This window comes from Eulemur rufifrons, chromosome 2 (assembly GCF_041146395.1).
Source record: "Eulemur rufifrons isolate Redbay chromosome 2, OSU_ERuf_1, whole genome shotgun sequence".
Classification (NCBI taxonomy): domain Eukaryota; kingdom Metazoa; phylum Chordata; class Mammalia; order Primates; family Lemuridae; genus Eulemur; species Eulemur rufifrons.
In genome coordinates this window covers 115,446,100-115,467,920 of record NC_090984.1, presented here as the reverse complement: position 1 = coordinate 115,467,920, position 21,821 = coordinate 115,446,100, and the positions used below count along the sequence as shown (strand labels likewise).

At 49.0% G+C, this 21,821-nt stretch overlaps 1 protein-coding gene across 2 annotated transcripts in view; it reads right to left on the bottom strand.

Moving 5' to 3' along the window:
• SLC24A4 (solute carrier family 24 member 4) overlaps nucleotides 1-21,821 on the bottom strand; it is a 137,781-nt gene that overhangs the window by 113,147 nt on the left and 2,813 nt on the right. The gene's annotated exons all lie outside the window — the stretch shown is intronic.

Below are 21,821 nucleotides of genomic sequence, written 5' to 3'. Positions count from 1 at the left end.
CCAACTTTTAGCAGCCCCCAAAACGAACTTTACTGCACGTGATCAAATTGGCATAGGCCAGTTTGCAAGAACTACTATTCTACAACGTCTTTCTAGATACAGAGACTCCAACAGGGCTCAATACATTCGTAAGCCCAGAGCTACTGTGTACAAATGCAGTCTTCTGGGCTTTGGCACGTTTCCCTCAAAATAAGAAGATCTCCATGGTCAGCTTCAAATGGTTCCATGTGGTCAAAGGTCTGCCAGGTAGAGTGGGAAGTGTCTGCCTCGTGGGACCAGTGCGGGGGGGCACATCTTCAAACCCACAGGAACTGCCTCCTAGGAAGATAATCACTTACAAAACTCCTTTATCCATAATCCAAAAGGGAGACATCTGCTATGGAAACAAGACTCTTGGCCGCAAATAGTATTTGAAAAAGCAAGTCATTAAAACAGTTGAACCACATTGCTGGCATGTCACCCTATGTGAATCCCGCAAAATTCAATAAAAGCTTTTATTTTTAAATGTCTACAGCAACATGTGGGTCTTTGAGGTGATGGAAATTTTCTCTATCTTGACTGTATTAATGTCACTATCCTTATGATACTGTACTATAGTTTTTCAAATATTACCATTGGGGAAAGAAAGCAAGGGAAAGGGTACATGGAATCTGTATTTCTTACAACTTCATGTGAATCTACAGTTATCTACAGTAAAAATAAGAAGCTTAGTCTAAGAAAACTAAAAAAGAAAATATCCTATAAGCTCAAGAAATATCTTCCAAGATGGGCGTGGTAGCTCATGTCTATAGTCCCAGAGCTTTGGGAGGCTGAAGTGGGAGGATCACTTGAGGCCAGGAGTCTGAAACCAGCTTGGGCAACATACTGAGACCTCGTTGCTAAAAAAAAGAAAAAGAAAGAAAAAGAAAATGAAAAAGCTCAGCCTGGCGTGGTGGCACATGTCTGCAGACCCAGCTACTTAGGAGGCTGAGGCAGGATTGTTTCAGCCCAGGAGTTGGAGGCAGCAGTGAGCTATGATCATGCCATTGCACTCCAGCCTGGGCAATAGTGAGACCCCATCTCTAAAACAATAAAATAAATTTAAAAAAAATAAACATCTTCCAGTCACTTTTATTATTCAGGACATTGAAAATCTGGGCAGATATTCAACAGCAATCCTCACATCAGCCTTTTTAACTGGAAGAGCGGGATTGTCCCATTCTTTCCCTTTTGCTTTGTGACAGTTCATTTTAGGATGCACAGAGCCTGCAGCACGATTTGGCACCTCTCTGAGAGCTGGTAACTCCAGATCATAAGCCAAGGCCAGCGGCTAAACCTTAAGCTGCAAAGTTCTGGTTTCCTTCCTGAGTTCGGGCTTTCCCTCCCGAACGTTCTCAGTAATCAATGCTCCAACAGTCACAAGAGCCAGGCTCCACCCTTCGGTGGCCCCAGGCTCCAGAAAGCCTTCACCAAAGGGAGGCCCTTAGAAAACATTGATTCAAAAGGATTTTCCCAGGGGGGGTGGGGAGGAAAAAAAAAAAAAAAAAAGGATTTTCCCCACGCACATCAGATTAGGCCCAGAGAAAATACATGGGCCTGATGCTTCTGTTTCAGATTTCTCAAGAAACTTTGCCTTCGTATGAGTCTTAGGGAAAAAATGAACTCAGAAAACAGAAGGATAATACAAAAGTAATTACTGTGCTGTCTCCATTTCTGATGGTGCACAGCATCAGTGCAGAGGAAGGGGTCCCAGGGACTGGGGAACTGGGAAGCCACCAACTAGCTTTGTGGCCTAGAGCAGAGTCAGCAAACTACGGCCCAGGGTTAATAAAGTTTTCTTGTAACACATTCATTTATGGATGCACCCTATGATGGCAGAGTTGAGTGGTTGCCACAGAGACTGTATGGCCCACAAAGCCTAAAACGTTTACCATCTGGCCTTTACATAAAGGGTTTTTTGACCACCGACTTAAGAGCAATAGTCACAATAAAAATATTGTGTCCACGTTTAAGTCCCAGGCACCATGCCAAGGGCTTTATATGCCTTAGCTCATCCAATTTGCACAATGAATCTGCAAAGCTAGGATCGTCTCCATCTCATAAATAAGGAAACTGAGGCTCCGGGAGGTTAAAATCTGCGGAGTTTACACACTCAGTACCTGGAGCACCGGGCTCCTTCCATCACATTATCTTGCCTTCCAAGCAAGTCTTGCCTCACTTTAGGCCCTCATCTATGGGGATTTCAGGGCTGCAAAAGAAGCTCTAACATCTCAACTATTCTTTTGAATATAATGGGAACAACTCTTTTCCAATCAAATATCGAGGCACAAGACATAATTATTTTCTTTAAAAGTATTTTTATAACCCAAATAACTTCTAAAAAAGGTTTGAGATTAAAGTAAAATGTTGAAAGCCAAGTAATAGTGTGAGAAAGTAATAGTAAGGTAGAAATGGATAATTATATTTTTTAAAACTTCTATAGGAATCTAAAGCAATTGAGCATAAAACATTTTTGAGCATCCTGGCAGCCAAAGCAGTAAGGGAAACAATGAGAATCTCACTATCTAATGAAAAGTGTCATCCCTTCCTGGCTGCTATTAATATTTTGCCTTGAAGCTTCAGTGTTTCTCACTCTGCCTTTTGCAATTAGTGAGGTCTTAATGCCACAACCTGACAAACAAGTCTCCTGATGCCTTTGGCTTCTTGAAAAGTTCAGCACATCCCGCACAAACAAAATTGAACAAGCTCAGTGTGGGACACCAAATGGGATCAAGAATGTATTACATCAATTCCTTTCACCATACGGGCTAAGGGTTATCACTAACTCCCTAGGAAGAAGAAATAGGAGATTGATATCTGAACCCACAGAGACTGTACTTTTTTTTTTTTTTTTTTAGTAAGAATAAAGAGTTAATTGTAAAGTATTCTCATTTTTATGACTTTTTCTTAGAAGGTTAAAAATAAAGTCATGTCCACCTACATCGAGCCATCCCGGAAGTCGGCACTACAAAGGAGGTAGCTTGGCAGAACCCTGACTCTTGGGGTCATTCTTGCCACAGCCCCATAGCACAGAAACAGTGACCATGGAACCTGGCACACACAGAATCTTCCAGAGCCAGGGAGGCCACACCCCTCCCTACCCAGCTCAGTGGTCTTTAACCTTGACCACACATTCGTATCACTGGGGGGAATTTAAAAACCACGGCAGACGGGGTCCACACCCAGAGATTATAATTTAATTTGTCTGGGGTATGGCCTTAGCATCAGGAGCTTTGAAATCTCCACAGCCGGAGCTGAGAACCACAGCCCTGGTCCAAAATACCACTTCTCAGACGTCACGATCATTCTCCCCTTTCACAAGTAAAATCATCACCGCAAGCAGCTATTACTGCAATATAAATAACAGCTTGAAGGCCCTTTTAATTTTTTTAAGTAGATGGTTACAACAATGATGCATTCCTCCCATATGACCTCAGATTTCATCCCAACGTGTTATATTGGAGAGACACTTCCATCCTTGACCTCAGATCAACTCTCTCCCAAGGCTTATAATAATTAATGTTTCTTGAACACCTCCTGTGTACAGAGACAGAGGCATGAGCTCATGTCTTCCCCACAACCATCCTGAGAGGTAGGGAAGACCGTTCCCAGTTTACAGAAGGAAAAACTGAGGCTCCGAAAACAGTGTAGGGTCTGAGAACGACAGACTTTCATATTCCTGCTCCACTTTCTACAGCACTGCATCTGCTGTAAAGTCTGAACTTGCAGTGGAAGCAGAAAGCTTCCATTTCTTTAAAAAAAAAAAAAAAAAAAAAAAGGAAATACTTCAATGAGCTCACTTTATTCCGGTCACACCAGCCTCCTTGCTGCTTCCAGAACAGACAAGCACATGCCCTTCCCCAGGGCCTTTGCACGCCCTTCCCCAGGGCCTTTGCACTCCTGTCCCCTCGGCCAGAAACACTCCTCCCCACAACCAGCTGTCCTCTGCCGGGCAGTGCCACGGCCCCTCTGGCACACTATTCGGGTCCCGTCCGCTCAGAGGCCTTCCTGAACACCTGATTTGAGACCCCCAAACCTATCCTCCTCACCATCTCCTCATCCCAATTTATTTTTCCTCACGATGTTTATCACCTGAAAATGTACATTTGCTTATTTGCATGTTTATTTTCTGCCTCCTCCACTAAAACGTAAACTCCACAAGGGCAGGACATTTTGTTCACTGCCATCTCCCCGGTGCCTGGCACAGTGCCTGGCACATGGGGGCGCCAATATCCCCTCCCTCCACACCAGCCCTTACTCTGCCTCAGGTCCTGTTCTAAGCACGACACTTAGGTTAATGCATTTCACCCTCACAAGACAACCCACCTCAGGATTGTCATCACCATTCTACAGATGGGGAAACTGAGGCATGGAAGGGTTAATAAGTAACTTGCCCAAGGTCACTGCCAGTAAGTGGCAGAGCCAGGTTTCAAACCCGGCAGAGTTCACTCTCTTAACTGCTTTGTTGAATGAACGGTTAACGATGAGCAGAGCTGGCCAAATCCAGCCCTGGCCCAACTAAAGAACCTGAATGCCTGCTGGGGTGGCCTTGAGTTTCACCCTGGGTGCAGTGCACCCTAACTGGGCACCCCTGCAGCTTTCCATCTGTCTCCTCAGGCCCTTCCCGCCTCCCCCCTTCATCAGTTTGTGCAGCGGCAGAACTGCAGGAGGTTTCAAAGCAGGGAAAGAACTTGAAGTTCACCCAACACCTGGCATGTCTTCCCAGACATCTCATTTCTACCCAGCAAAATGCAGCATTTGGGAAACAGGCAGTGCCTGGATGCTTGGCAAGCCAGCCAGATGGAGGACATCGGCCCACCCTGTTCTCCCCTGTTTGTGGAGGGACCAACAGAACAAAGCGCCCTCCCTGGAAATAAACCGGGCCCTCCCTCGCTCACCTTCGGGCAGCTGCCATGTCTACATCAACCTGACTGAGACTCAGTCCCTGAAATCAGACCCTCTCCCCACTCCCACTGTCTCTGCCCTCCTCTCCTCATGCCTGGACACCCAAACACCTTCCAACACCTCCCCAGGACCAAACAGCCTCTGCCTTGAGGTTGGAGTCATCTCCCCAAGGCATAGTCCTCGGCTTATCAACCCCTGGCTCAGAAGCCTTCCCCAACTCTGACTGCCTCAATAAGAAATCCAAACTGTTTATATCTGTATGCTAGAAGCCTGATGTCATCTGATTCACAGTGATCTCTCTTCTCTAAATATCCCCTTCATTTAACACTGCACATGAGCAAACCACGCTATTCCACTACTGAGGGACCGTATCAGTCAGCTTTCGCTAGGTTATGCTGCAGTAACAAACAATCCCAAAAATATCAGTGGCACATAACACATACTTATATCTCATTTGCATCACAAATTGGCAATGAAGGGATGGCTTCTCCTGTCTTCCTATTCCAGAATCCAGGCAGAAGGCAAGTGCCATCTAGGATACGCCATCCTCATGGGCAAGGGAAGGGAGCAAGTGCTGGCAGAAATACACGTGGGTTTTTAAGGCTTCTGCTCAGACACGGTCTAAGTCATGTCTGCTCACATCCACCGGCCAAAGCAAGTCACGTGTCCAAATGTCAACGGATCGAATACCCTGTTATGCAAGTCACAGCCCTACCTATACGGGAAGATCTGGAAGTAAGTAAATGCAAACAATAATATAAAGCCATCACCAAAAGTCCCGCCTCAGGGCCTAGGTCTGTGTCGTTCCCTCCACATATAGTGTCAAAGGTTATCCACACATTCAAGGCCAATTCCTCCAAAAGGCCCATATTGAAAACGCTCTTGATCCTCTAAACCATGATGTGGTTTGCCTGCCCCTCTTCCCTAGAGCAGATTTTAGCTACTGTCACTTCACAGTTCACCTTTCCCGTCAGATTATAACTTGGGATCCCTGAAGATGACGTCCATCTTCCTCCCCATGGTATCTGCACACAGTAGACATTTAAGGAATACTGACTGAGCGAGTGAGCGACTCTGCGGAGTGAGAACCAGATTCCCCCGGCTTTAGAGAGTGTGTGCGTGTGCGGACACTCATGTCAGAGCAGAGTTACTTTGCTCAGCACACTCTGCTAACACTTAGACTCGCGTTTCCTCCTCCCTCCGCACTGCGTGCTCCTTAGGGAGAGCGTGTTGGATTCATCTACACTTGGCAAAGTGTTTCCCACATCAGAGGCTCTTGGATTTCTTGGATTAAAAAAAAAAGAGTCAATAAATGAGTGAGCAGATTGCCTGAGCAGACTTCAACCCCAGAGGTGGCCGAAGAGGGATGAGCAGAGAACCCAATCAGTCTGGGAGGCGGGGAGATGCTGGCTGGGAAAATCTGGCTTTGAGGATTAGCTAAACTCAAAAGGAGCCATTTTTCTATCACATGGAGAGTGATGGGGAATTTCTGGTAAGTCTGCAAACTGCTTCTTACTCTGCCTGCCAACCACTCCTGAAAAGAGACATCAGGTGCCACAGTTTTATGACACAAGTTGCATCCAAAAGACAACACTTGAGATATGACTACAGAGGAGGAAAAGCGGATGAATGAACAGACGAGCCGTAACAAAACCACAGCGAGCAAACGAGGGATCGAGTCTGCTGTGTCGGTTCAGGGTTGCATCTGTCACTTGTTGCCATGTTGACACTGTCTTATACAAACACAGGGATGAAGTGGGACAGGAAACCACAGGGTTCCAAGACAGGCAGGTGCACAGCACAAGGCATGAGCTGAGCGGGGACAGGTGTGACTGCACAACAGCCAGCGGAGATCAATCCCCAGTGCCTGCAGCTCGACACAAGCCCGAGACCAGTCTGCCCACGTGAGACCGTGGACAGACGCTCTCAAATCCAGAGTGGCAGGTACCCCTGCTTCATGGTCTGCTCTTTATAAAGGATTTTTACACCCAATTCAGTGGAATGCGTGCAAGATGACGGGCGTGGCAGAGCCTTATACCCACAGAGGGAGAGACGGGCTTTACCCTCTGCCCGCACAGTGGATGGAGACCAAGGGCAGGAAAGAGCCAACAAAACTCTTGAATGAGGATGTGCTCGAGAATCAAAATCAGCATCTTTGTTGTTGTCATTTAATCACTACCCTCGATATCACACCTCTTAATGGAATCAGACAGCCTGGGGACATCTCTGCCAGTTCATTCACACCATGTTTGTGCCACTCTCCAGGTGGAAAAAGAGTGAAGGGACAGTCCATAGCCCCGTGACACTGCAGTCAGGTGCGCCGAACCAGAAAGGGGTTTTCTCTGCCCCAGGCTCCGTGGCCTGGCTGGGGACTGGTTACTAGGTATAAAGTGAACGTGTGGGCTTGGTTACCATGGTTCACCTGCTCCACCTCTGCAAACCGTGCTCGTGGGCCCAGCAAACGAGCAGATTCCCCCGGAGCCCCAGCCCCCAGAGTACTGCCCAAAGGATCTCTCTGGAGTTGGCTGCTTTAGGGTTGACAAATTCCTTACAAAGGCCCCAGGACCACACACTCCTAGAAAGAGAGAACAAAGTCTGAAGACTTGACTTAGAATAAAGATGGACTTTGGGCTTGTTTGCCTAGGCCATGGTATGCTTCAAAAATAATAATTTAAATGCCTTTAAGTCATTCCCTCACGCTGTCACACGTCAGACCAAAGCGAGACCACCGGCCCCTGGAAATGAGACAGGGACGGCAGACTGGCAGACCACTGGGCAGCGGCTCCCGAGGTCGAACCGTGCAAGGCAAATCCCTGTCTCGAGGGAGGGGCACCGTGTGCAAGCACAGGCCATCTGGCCAGGAGCGTGGAGGCCAGAGATGCCATCTCTCAACCTCAGAGTGACAAGGAGAACAACAGTGATCGTCCTGCATGAGAAATATTTGAACTGTGGTGCTCCCATGCCCTCAAACTCAGAAGTGCTCCTTTCAATCTGCAGTCGGCCCTGAACACTGCAGCAGGGCAGGTCCCAGTTTTGGCACCGAGTTGCATCCTGTCCTCTCCAGCTCCTTGGTGACTTGATGTGGGTGCAGGCCTGCCTCCCTACTGGGTTCACCCCTTGAGGACAGGACTGTCCGCGGCCTCTCTAGCAGAGGTGGACAAGAGACACTTACCAATGTTAGTAGGTTTAAAGGGGCACAGGGCTGTCCCCTCCTTCTGCACACCCCCCTCTCGCCTTCCTGCGCCCTGGCAGGCATTCCAAGGCGGGAGTTTGTGGATCAGCACTCCATGTCCTGGGACTTGACAACCCTCAGTTCTGGTCCTGGCCCTGACCTGCCACTGGATGTGAATCTCAGCAAGTCTCCCAGCTGGTACCTCTCAACACTGGCTGCTCATTAATGTCACCTGGGGGCTTTAAAGCTACCTCTGCCCAGGTCCTAACCATAGAGTCTCATTTAATTAGTCCAGGGCCGGACCTGGGCATGGGTATTTTTTAAAACTCCCCAGGAGATTCTAGCACAGTCAGGGTTGAGAACCTCGACTAAGGACCTCAGTGCCCTACCCCACCACCGTGACAGAGAGGGTGGGGGTAGTGGGTCGAAGGGTTCAGCATTTCTCCCCCTCCAGCCTTCCCCAAATCTGGGAAATATTAAGTTTCAAACAGTTTAAAGCTCAAACAGATATTTGCACACCCATGTTCATAGCAGCATTATTCACAAAAGATGGTAACAACTAAGGGCCCATCAAGGGATGAATGGATGAAAGTGGTACATACAGACAGTGAAATATTATTCAGCCCTGAAAAGGAAGGAAATTCTGACACAAGCTATAACATGGACGGAAGCTTCGGGACACGAGGCTAACTGAAACACAGCCGGCACAGAAACACCAATGCTGTATGATTCCACTTCTATGAGGTACCTAGAGTAGCCAAATTCTAAGAAAGTAGAATGACAGTGGCGGGGGCTGGAGGGAATGGGGAGTCGGTGTCTAATGGGTACGGAAGTTCAGTTGGGGAGGACAAAAAGTTCTGGAGACGGATGATGGCGATGGTTGCACAATGACATGAATGTACTTAATGCCACTGAACTGTGCACTTAAAAATAGTTAAAATGGTAGATTTTATGTTATGTCTATTTAGCCACAATAAAAGAATCTATTTTAAAGTTTAAAGCTTTCTAGATTGCAGAACGTCTCAGAACCTTGAATACACTACTCTGTCTCCACAAGAGGCAGAGCTACAGCCTTCCCCAAAGCTAGTTGATCACGGAAGCTTTTTTCAGCAGGGGGCGGAGAGAGGGGGAAGCCCACCTTGTGGGCACAGTACTCCCCAAAGCCCCTTGGGGAATGCTGGATCGAGCCCCAACAGCGCAAGCTTCCCCGTGCCCAGCTCTGGCTGTGCAGTGGTCACGGCGCTAAGCAGCTGACAGGCACAATCTCACTGAATTCTGCCAGGACCTCTGCCAGGTAAGTACCATGACCCCGTTTCACTGACGGAGAATCTGAGGCTTAGGGAGGCCACGTCACTTGCCCAAGGCCACACAGCTCACTGGCAGGGCAGCGACCCTAACCCAGGTCAGGCAGACTCTACATTCTCACTATGCAAAGTGTCGTCCGCAGACGAGCAGCATTGTTAGAACCCGGGAGCTGGTTAGAAATGCAACCCTCAGACCTGCACCTGCATTTCAACGAGGTCCCCAGGGGACCATGTGTACATAAAGGATGGAGCAGAATTTCTCTGAGCTACAACACACGCTGCCTTCCTCCGTGATCTCTGGGATCCCTTCTCACTTTGTTGTGTGATTCTAAGTATGTGATTCTAACTAGTCACGGTGAGCTTGGGGCTCGGGACGTGGAAGCAGCAGCAACATCCTCCCAGTGCACACGGTCTGCAAATTAGGTGCCAACATCCCTTGAATTTCCTTTCTTCCTCCTGATGCATATGGGGTCACGTGCAGTGGACAGGTCATTTAGCTACCTTTCACACCAGGCTACATTGGGATTTTTTGCTGGCTAAGGGAAAAACAAGCAAGGCTGAAATGATCAAAGGGATTTCAAAGCAATTCTTTCAAGGGCTTGTCCTCTGAGGCCCACAGAATTACCCAGGAATTAGTGAGTGAAAAGACACAAGGCAGTGAGCGTGCTCTGGTGCCAGCACAGCATCGCTCCCAACCAGCCCTCCAGCACGCAGCCCGGTCTAATCGAAACACCCCAGGTGACGGATTTCCCGCTGGGGAGGCTGTCTGAGGCACAGGTTTCCTTGAAGAGGCACTTTAGGGGACGAGAGCTGCCCCTTGGTCCTTTCCGGGCCTGACAGCTCGCTGGGTGCAGCCCCGTGCAGCCCGGTGAGCCCCTACAGACCATCTCCAGTGCCCCCTCTTCCACGGCTCAGCTCATAAGCCGGAGCTACTTAGCTTCTCTAATCTCTGCTCATAAGTCATTCTATCTGCTCCATTAATCGCCTTTGTCAACACTCCAGTGGTCTCCTGAGTGTTTCCACCTCGCTCTGGGACCAGGTTTCTCCAGGCTGAAGGCCTTTCACGTGTGGCTGTCACCCATGGCCTGCGTGTCAGCGTGTCCTGGTTAGCACCCGTGGTCTGGCAAGGGCGGCAAGCTTCAGGACGAGAGCTTGTTCAGCAACCAGAGGGCATGTCACATAACATACCAATGGCCCCTCCGTCCCAGGGGTTCTTCTCCAAATAACGTAAGACACCTAGGCCACCAGGCCACCAAAGGAGGCCAGGCTGCTGCCACTTTGCCTGCTGCCCGTGTGGCGTGATGCACCCTCTCTCAGGACAAGCACCCGACGGCCCCCTCACACACGCAGAAGGGGTGGAGGGAGACAGAGGGAAACGAGGATGACTTTGAGTACCGGCTGTCCCCCAGAGAAAGGGCCACAGATTCCTCCCTTTGGTATGTCACGTACAGTGCCCTACATTTCATAAACTCTTCCCCATCATTATGTTTAAATGCCTCTAACGTTGCTTACAGCAAATGCATCTGCGTTGGGGCCTCGGCGAACTCCTGCCGGGATTAAGCCCTGCTGCTATACAAAGCGTCATAAACCAGATGTGCCACTATGCAGGCAATGTGTGTAAGGAACACAAGGATGAGAGAGATTTGCGCTCTCTCTCAGCTGTGCTTCCTGAGGGTGAAAATGGCACCTTTGCCATCCCTACAGCTCCCCACCCACCAGGTGCCCAGAGGTGATAGGTAAGCAGTTCCTAGGCCGGCAAGAGTCATCCCTCCTACTCTTAAACCCTCAGGCAAGCCAGACGAAAGCCCAGCCTCTGGGGCAGTGCATGCTTGGCTCAATCCAACCTCAGGGGCCACCACGCCCATGGACCCAAACCCAAGGCCAGCTGAAAATATCTCCCTCAGCTGCGATCTTGCCAGGTTCTCTCTTACCACCCTATTTCTGCAATCACTGTGTACACCACCAGATACATCCCACCCTCCCCATCTGTCCAGCAAATACCCACTTGCGTCAAAGCAGAGCTCAAATGCTGCACACTTTGTGAAGCCTTCCAGCCATGCTGTGCATGAGTGTGTGTCACTCCAGGTCACATGTGGTGATTACAATCTACCTTGTCCTTCCAACCTGCAGGCTCACTGAGGACAGACATTGCTTTCCCTAGTCCCAAGTACCCACTGGTGCCCACCCATAGGTGCCCAATGCATATGTGTTAGATGCATACTTTGGAATACAGAATATAGAATATAACCAGCCACTGTGTCAGTATAAGGCTCTTCTTGGACTAGGATCCTCTAGAGTAGTGGTCCCCAACCTTTTTGGCATCACGGACTGGTTTCATGGAAGACAATTTTTCCATGGACTGGGGTGAGGGAGGAATGATTTCTGGATGATTCAAGTGCATTACATTTATCGTGCAGTCAAACCTCTCTGCTAATGATGATCTGTATTTGCAGCTGCTCCCCAGTGCTAGCATCACCGCCTCAGCTCCACCTCAGATCATCAGGCATTAGATTCTCATAAGGAGCCCACAACCTTGATCCCTGCATGCGCAGTTTACAGTAGGGTTCACGTTCCTATGAGAATCTAATGCTGCACTGATCTGACAGGAGGCGGAGCTTACATGGTGATGCCAGGAATGGGGAGCAGCTGTAAATACAGATGAAGCTTCGCTCGCCCACGGGCTGCTCACCTCCTGCTGTGTAGCCCAGTTCCTAACGGCCACAAACTGATACTGGTCCACAGCCTGGGGGTTGGGGACCACAGCTCTAGAGGGGTCCTAAGGGAGGAAGGAAGAAATGCTTCCTGTGCTCCCAATCTTGGAAAACAGAGGTGCCATGGACCATTTCTCTGCATCTTGTGATCAGAGCTGACGACTCCTACCTACCATCTTGCACACCCAGCATCTCAGATATACAGATTCTGCCTCTCTCAAGCTATTCCTTGACACTCTACACAAGACTGTCACCTTTGCCTAAATCTCTGTGCAATAGCTCCCAATTAATCTAATTGCACTTTCTTTTGTCCTAAAAAGCTTATTAAGCATAATGCTAGGAACTTTCACATATTATCTCAATTTAAGTTATTCTCCATGTTGCCAGCAGAGCTATCTTCCTAAAACACAGAGATGCTCAGAAACCGTCACTGGCTCCCACCACCAAGAGCACAAAGGCCTTTGGGTGTTTAAGGCTTTTGGTTCCAACATACATTACAGGATGAGTCACTAACCACACCTACCCACACGCCTCACACCCCAAGCTTACCCAGCACCTACCGTTCCCTCACCTTCCTCCCCCAAAAAGTACAGGCTCTGGAGTCAGGCTGCCCAAGTTCAAATCCCTGCTCCGCCAATTCCAAGCTAGGAGACCTGGAGCAAGTTATTTAATCTCCCTGTGCCTTGCTCACGTCTTCTGTAAAATGGAGGTGACGGCATTCGGCATTCCACCACCATCTGCCCTCACAGGGCGGTTACGGGGCTCAGGGCGGTGATGCACGCAAAGCACTTAGCATGGTGCTAACTACACATCTACTCCATTACTGGTCTTCAGAAACCACACTTTCCCATCTTCAACGCCACCTTTAACGTGATACCCTCTCTGATCTTGATGTTGGGGACTTAACTGTCTCACCTCTGTACTGAACCACCAGGATTGTGGCACTCTGCACTCTCCCACATATCCAACTACAGATTAGTTTTGTGGATTTTTATCCTTCTGACTTGAATGGAAGCTCCCTGGAGGCAGGGCCCACATCTAGGGCCATTTTAATTCCCGTATGGGGCCAGCAGACAGGGCTACTCAATCACCACGCATCCAGCAACCACACAGTAAGCCCAAGGATGGCTTCCTGCCGGAGGCCAGAGAAATCACCTGCAGTAGGCAGTTATTTTAATAAACATATATCTTAGGTACTACTGAACAAGTTGCTGTGGGATCTGCCCAGATATCCCTGAACTTGGCACGTACCACGAAATCAAAAGTCAGACATTTGCAGTGTGAGATGATATAAATCAGCAGTGGGGTCATGAGAGTTGGTATGTAGGGGGGATGGTCTAAATTACCTGCTTCATCTTCTACTCTAGCCGCACACTCCAAAAACAGGGCCTCTGGCCCACATGAGCCGAGCACGATGCTTTCGCCAAATCCTAGTTGTGGTTTTATGCATCAATTCTGGAAGCCCCAGATAACTGATTTTCCCTATTTCACAAGGGAGGGATATTCTTCAAAGGGTTAAGCATCTGCTACAATCATGCAGGCAATAGTAACCGTGTTGACACAGCACTTAGCACTTAATCGTTAAAAGCCTGTGGGATAAACTGATCATCGTGCCCATTTCACAGACAGCAAACTAAGGCTCCAAGAGCCAAAGTGACTTGCACAAAGTTGCACAGGCTACATCAGGGCCAGAATGCGAACTCTGGTCTCTAAATTCCGTATCTCATTCCTCATTCATCAGGTCCCACATCACCGAATACCGAGGACCACTGTGCCCTGCAGTCTGGGCAGTCTATTGGTGCCAGCCATGTAAAAAGTCAATAGCATCTTATCCTCAAATAATTAATAATAAGTAAATATAAGCTCCAGAAATTCACTTTTAACTTTTACTCAACATAAAATGCCGCATTTACAAAATTCATCCTCCAGCCTTCATCAGAGGCCAGTTCCCAGAATTTATCCTGTAAAGTTACAGCTCAATTTAAATTATCTGTCAGAGGTAATTTCAGCAGCAAAAAACTTGTACAGCACTCACTCTGTGCGAGGCACTCTTAGAAGCACTTTACATAGATTAACACATTAAGTGCTCACAACCCTGTGATAAAGGCACTATGTGACCCCCTCGAGTGCACACGTGCATGCAAGCACACATGTGCACACGCTCTTACTGGCACACGGCACAGTTCTAGAGCTTGAGATAGAGACACCAGTGAATAAAACAAACTCTGCGCCTTCTCTTAGAAGGTAAAGTCATAACTTCAAGGTCACATAACTAATAAGAGCAGAGGCAGGATTAGAAACCAGGCAGTTTGGCTTCCAGAGTCCATGTTCTTAACCCCTGAACTCTGACCCTTAACTTCTCCTGGGTGCCCTGATCTTCCCCAAGGTATCACCAGGCTTGGCAGGACAGCCGGGGAGACAGTGGCTGCTTCTGTGGGGCACAGCTCCCTGATGGGTAGAATGAGGGGCCTTCCATCCGGCACCATTTGCTGTAAGTCGAGTCTATGTCTGACTCCAGCCTCAAGGAACACAAAGGCAGGAGGAGAAAGAATGGCAAATGCCTACATTATTCCAATTGCCATCTGCCATGAGCCATTACTGAGCCAAGCACAACTTGTGAACTGGGGTGACTTCCCCAACTGTGGCTTAGCAGGGCCACTGGAACCAGTTTGCCAGCTTCATCCTGGGCCATCTTCCAAGCACCACCGCCACTCTCCCTTCTCCCCGTTAAAAAAAAAATATCAGAGTAACCCGATTCAGCCCTATCCCTAGTTGAACACGGACTCTCTGATAAATCCCCAAAGCCTAATTACTTACTATTGTGCCTGGTAATCTTAGGAGGTGTTTGTTTTCTCTTTGCCCTCAGACAGCCAATGAGCAAGGTGCAGCGGTTGCTAGTAAGCATTCCTCCGGGTACAGGAGATGCTGCTGCGACTTCTCGGGGAGCACTTGCAGATGCACAGTGCTGTCTGCTTGGATGTACTTCCACAGCCTCCACCAGTCACCCTTCCAGGCTGGGCTCAGATGTCGTCTCCTCCCGGGATGGGGTGGGGGGGCACCCTTGCCCTGAACCACCACACTGTTTCCTCCACAGCCCCTCCCCCTAAGGGGATCCCCTACGATGGCATCTGCTGCAGGCAGCTTGGTCTGTTACCTGAGCCCCAGCCTATCTCCCCCGAGCCCCCTGATGGCAGGGACTGGGTTCTTTTCAGCTTCAGAGCCTTGTACTGTGCAGGGCACGTGGACATTTAAGAAATATGCATTGCAGTTAATTTCTCTTGCAATTACTATGAGATCCAGGGCTGGAGCCGTGCACTGTGCTGAACTGGCAAAGGGACCTGGAGGACCAGAAACCAACTGGCCCTGTGTTCCCATCTGCAAAGGAAAGACCCACTGGGCAGAGAATGCCTTGACTTCTCAGTCACAACGGTGACCTTTCCTTTCCCAAGGGGACATCCACTGCTTTTTCAGAAGAAACAGCAAATTATTCCGGCACATTTATCTTTCTTCCTTTTTAGTAAAATGCTATGCTCCAACGGCCTCTTCGATAGTGGACAATGTTAAATTTCAAAAATCCCTTTTCAAGCATTCGGCTTTTCAGCTGTGTCGAGCGGCTGCATCTCTTTCACCCAAGGCAACACATGGCAATGCTTAATGATTTCCATTTTTAACTCGGGGAGGAACGTTTCTCAGAGTTCAAGAGGAAGCCGAGTGGGCGCTCCCTGGATTGCAGGAGGCCGCGCAGCAACAAGAGCGGAGAATCTGCAAGTCAGAGGGTAGCAGATGGCCCGGCAAGCAGGAAAGATTGCTAGCAGATGGCCCCGATAGTTTGGATAAGGCAAAAAAAACTTTTGATTGCAAACAAATCGGTATTAGCAACATACCCAGAATCAGGACTCACACATGTTTGCTGGTGCAATGAACAGGCACCCCCCATTTCTCAGAGGGGCACCCAGACAGTGACAGGGTGGAATCTGCTATGGAAGTTCTCATCTCTGGTTTGTCTCTTTCTACCTCATTTATTAATAATTACAAATAAGGACATAGGCTCACTATCCAGACCACCCAAATTAAAAATCGGGCTCTACAGAGGATTTTTAGGGAAGCGAAAATATTCTGTACGATATTGTCGCAGTGGATACATGTCATTTCATATCTATCAGAACCCATGAAAAGTGGACTTTAGTTAATAACAATGTATCAACACTGGCTCACCAACCCTAACAAACATACCACAGGAATACAAGATGTCAATGACACAGGGAACTGTGGGGAGGGTGAGGCCTGATTAAGCCATTCTCTGTGTTTTCTGCTCAGTTTCTCTGTAAACCTAAAGCTGCTCTAAAAAATAAAGCCTATTAATTAAACCCACATGCACGTACAACTGGCTCTGCTTCTCGTTGGCTGGGTGACCTTGGACTGGTTACTTAATCTCTTTGCATTTCTTTTCCCTCATCTGCAAAGTAAGGATGATGCCAGCACCCACCTAAAGGGCTGTTATGAGAAGCAAGTTCATTAACACACGGAAAGTGCTTGGAATAGTGCCCAGCACATAGGACCCTGGTATTAGCCGTGATGATGATGATGACAACGATGTTGATGATGATGATAGCAGCTACCATGTGCTCCATATGGCTTAAATGCTAGTGTAGGTCATGTGGGTTAAGTCTCGAAGCAGCCCTGTGAGGCAAGTAGGAAGAGCTGCTATTCTCCTTTTACAAAAGAGAAATCCTGAAGCTTAGAGAGATTATGTAACTTGTCTAAGGTCACATGGCCAGTAAGGGGTGAGCTGGGACTCAATCCCACAGGTCTGCCTTTGCCACATCAAACTATCATCTCTAAGAGAGACACACGGGAGCCTTTTCTGGCTGCTGAAAATCTTTGTACTTATCCAGAAAAAGCCAATACTAGAACTCAGACCTTCAGCATCCAAGCCACTGATAACTATGTAACATCCCACCCACCCCACAAAACAGGAAAGAGTAGGCACACCAATGACAGGCTGCTGTCTTGCTCAGCCTCCATTCATGAGCAGATTGGTGGCTCTGCCAGCCTACAGCTGTCCAACATGGTTGGTGACAGCTTCCCCCAAGAAGCCGCCTGGCTCTCTGGAGGTTGCCCTGCCCAGGCAAGCCCCTCCCCAGGCTGGAACTCCCACCCCTGTGGTCTGGGACAAGAACCGAACTGTGATCTCCCTGCCTGCAGGGAAGTAGTAAGATCAATTCTTGCTCTCCTAACTCAGGATTTGCTTTTACGTAACAACTTTAAAACTTCAGCTATGTGACTGCCTCCCAAGCCCACTGGAGCAGCATGCTAACAGACGCTTGTTCAGCATCCAGACGCTTCTTCGTCTCGCTGCCAGTACCACTGCACCTCCTCACCCACTTGTCCTGACGTTCTTTTCGCAGCTCTAGGTCCCTCCTCCTACTCTTGATTTCTTGAGCTTTCTGCATCTCTGCTCCCTGCACAGGGAAGTCTGCGGAGACCCACTGCTGGGGGTACCTGCCCCGTGATCTCATCTCCTCCCAGCCCAGCGTCACACCACCAGAGTCTGCCACCCTCTCTCCTCCCACAGCCACCTTTGCATCAGCCCGGTACAGAACAAAAAGGGCAGATCAGAACCAAGTTGACCACAAACGATCCTTCATCTACTCCCTGCATCTATCTCTGCTGCTCCCCTGAAAGGCTACGGAGTCCCCTCATCTGCAAACTCTCCCCACCACCCCTCCAGCAGCCCTCTCCTCCAGCCTTCCCGGGGACACACAGCCACCAGGCATCTCAGAAGACGTATGTGGAAGGAGGAAAACCAAGCCTGATAAGGCAAACCCTAGAGGATTTAAATCCCTCCCGCAACGAGAGGGAAAACCAAGCCCTCCTTAGTCTCCCCCTCTTTTTTAACATGGCGCATAGGATGTTGGAAACCCAAACCAACAGGGATGACATAGTGGAAGACGAACCACTTATTTAATCTCAAATGCAGGGGAAATGGCAGCATAAAAACAGGGGAAACCGTGCCCACCCGGTTAAATAGTCAAAATGTAAAATAGCACCTGTCAAAACACAAGAAAGTTTTTCTATTTAGAAGTGAGTTCTACAAGATATGCCATCCTCCAGCATCCTAAATCCTCCAAAGATAAACAAAATGAATTTATTTCCAGAAGAGAAAATAAATGTTTGGCAAGCCATTTACTTGTTAACTTGTTCATAGAAAACTCGATTGACAAGTAGTTTTCCAGTACCTACTATACGCAGGCATTGTGTCGTCTCTGGGGTAAGCAGACAGGAAATGATGAAACCAGAAGCCAGCGTCTGAGCATGAATCATGTGCCAAACACCACTTTAAGTTCTGATGGGCATTGCTTTAATTGTCACAACCCTGTGAGGTGGGCTGACCCTTGAACAACACAGGGGTTAAATGGACCCATCCCTCTTGCAGCTGAAAATCTGCAGTTTTGACTCCTCAAAAACTTTACTAACAGCCTCCTGTCAACCAGAATCCTTACTCATAACATAAAGCTGATGAACATACAATTTGTATGTTATATGTATTACATACTGTATTCTTACAGTAAGTAAGCTAGAGAAAAAAATGTTAAGAAAATCATAAGGAAAATATATTTACTATTCATTAAGTGGATCATCATAAAGATCTTTCATCCTCATTGTCTTCACGGATTCCTAGGCCCTACCTACCCAAACCAATGAAATCAGACACTCCAGGGGTGGGGCCTGGGCACTTAAAAATATATCTGTAAAGTTCTTGAGGTGCTCTGAATGTGTGGCCAAGATTAAGAACCCCTCTTCTGGCCACAGAACAGGTAGCCCTTGAGGGCAGACAGACAACAATAAGTTATTTTAGATGGCGACAGAAGTCATAAAAACAATATAGGTTAATGTGATAAGGGTGACAGAATTGAGGGGGTAGTGATGGAGGCACTTACACCGAAACACAAATAATGATCTTCAAAACACTGCCACCAAGGTCTGGGGAAGCGACCCAGGCAGAACAAAGAGCTCAGCGTCTTCCGGAGTCTTCAGGGAAGACTACAGCGGGGTCCCATTCACGTTTTTAGGGAAAAAAGTTACTCCTCACACTCGCAAAGAGGAGCATAAGAAGGCACAGGAACTAAGACACGGCTCCTTCCCTAGAGGACCCTACGAAGACACAAATTAACGTCTGAACACCGGCCGTGGGTGGTGCTTTGGCACAGGAGGAAACTCCCAAAGCTCCGTCTTCCAACATCCCTAAAAGACCTCAACTGGCAGAGGAAGACGAGGGCCCTCTAACTGGTGGAGATGGGCACAAAGCAGGAGCCTCAAGAAGATGCAAGATGCCTGCAATTCTTATGGGGAAAACCTCCGCCAACCATGTAGAAAGAAGGCAGCCATTGGATCACACTATCTGTCACACTCCTGAAACTCTAACTTGGAGCTCTGGCTCACCCCTGTCACAGTGGCAGCCCCAGGCTGGGAGCCTATGGCGAACAGGTGTAACGAGTTGAATGTCTGCTCCCCAGGTGCCCAACTCTCCAACTCCCAGGTGGGGTCCAACTGTTGGGCGAGGCAGCTTCAGTCCCCTCCCTCCACACACACAGCCCGTGACCGAGCCTGAGCCAGTCTGGGGCCCAGCACTGCCTTGGCCGGAGCAGTTGGCTGGGGTGATCACGTGACCCAAGCCAACGCAACCCAGTAGAACCTCCCAGCTTCTGCAGAAGCGGCTCAGCCACAGGTTCGCTCTTTTCTAGCATTTTTGAGTCTGGAAGGACATAAGGTGGGACCTGTGGTCACCGCCTTCCCACGCTAGAACACAGCTGAGTCTAGACAGAGAGAAACAGAATCGTAGACATCTCTTACTTTGATCCCACACTTCCAGTTACTGAGCCACTAAATTCCTTTTGCTAAATCCCATTTGGGGATGCTTTCTGTCATTGCCATGGGCTCATTTGCCCCCGAGACTACACAGAACTGTACCAGTCCAGCTGATCCCTCTGGGTGCCTGAAGGGCCTCCTGCAGGACTGCTCAGTGGGGCCTCTGCAGTACTTCACGGTCCCCAGGTTCTCCCTGGGTCAAGGTCTTGTCTTCTATTCTATCATAAGCTACTTGGTAACAGGGGACACATCTTATACTTGCTTGTACTCCCCACTCCCTGTTAAGTGTCCACAACAGGGCTGGGCACACAACAGCAGGTGCTCGCTGCAGTCCTGCCAAATGGAGAGGGGGTGGAGACTCTCCCGGGCCAGGCAGGAGGAGGCTGGCAGGGAAGGCAGGTCCCAGCCCCCACCTGGCCTGAGAGGAGAGCCAGGGGCTGGTGCAGTGGGGGAGGCGTGGTGTCTGGAGCCAGGTGACCCAGGGATGCTCTGCCAGGAGAGAGATCTTGGGAAGCCACTAGACTTCTGAGCTTTGTGTTTCTCATCTTGGCAAAAGCACAGTAAGAATTAAAATGCATAATACATCAAAGCACACTTTCATTCCATCACTTGACCAATATTTACTGAGTCCCTTCAGTGTGCCAGGCTTTATTCCAGAAACTGTCAGTACAAAGTATAATGCAACTGTGAACCATTGCTGAAGATATTGTCAATTTCCTCCGATGTCCCTCATCATAAGAGGGACAGGGTAAGGTCTTCCCGTCAAATACAATGGATGCTATATAAAAATTAAAAAATAATTTTGATCAGACAGTATCAGATGCTGAAGATACAGGGGCCACAATGAGGCACAGAACTCTGTAAGAAACGGGGCCCCATCTAAGCCAGCATGCCCAGACTATATATAACAGAAGTTAGCAAAGAGGGGCACAGCCAGCCCAACGCCAGCGACCCAGAATCCAGTCAAAAATTCCCTCTGATTCTTTATCCAGAGTTGCAAAGTGTTCCCCATGTGGATGGTGCCAATTCTAGTATTTCAGGTCCCTGGAATGGATGGGGGATGGGCCCCAACATTAGCTGTCCCTGGCCTTACACACGCTGACAGCATGGAGTCAATGACCCTTGGCACACGTCAGTCTGGCCCACACACCCACCAGCCTGGCTGACAAGAGGAGATGTGCTGGGCGAAGGGGATGATAGGACAGCCACCACTGCCTAGTGGGTCACCAGGACAGATGGATCGCTCAGGAACGATGTCCAGATATAAAGGGAATCCCAGTGCCTCTCTGCGAGCCTGTGCTTGCCCATCCCCCACTTCTTACGGGACACCCGAGGGAAGTGAGCTAATGGCGCAGAGAGCAGTGCGACCACCCTTCCTGAGCCCTCGCCTTCCTGAGCTCGTGGAACCAACCAACCGTTTCAGTCCCACAGACCCGCGTCCAAAGCTAGCGTCACCACTCACGAGTTCTGTGACTCTAAGCAACACGTGTCTCCTCCCTAGGTCTTTCCGGACCTGCAAAATGGGGGTGAAACCTGCCTCACAGAGTGTGACGGTAAACACACAAACTGCCACCGGCCCTGCTCCTCTGCCCGGGAGCTCCACCTCCTCTCTACACAGTCCCAAGCACAAGCCTCACCCGATTCTTCCAACCACCCTGGAGCAGGCAAGTGCCACTTCCCCCATTTCACGGGTGAGAAAACAGAGATCCAAAAAGATTATGTGATTCACCCAGCAACTGGAGGGAAAAGCCATCTATGACAAAACCTTAGTTCCCTAAGGGCTTTGGAATAGATCACCCCACTGAACCCTCCTCACTAAGGCCCCGAGAGCTGGAGCCGGAG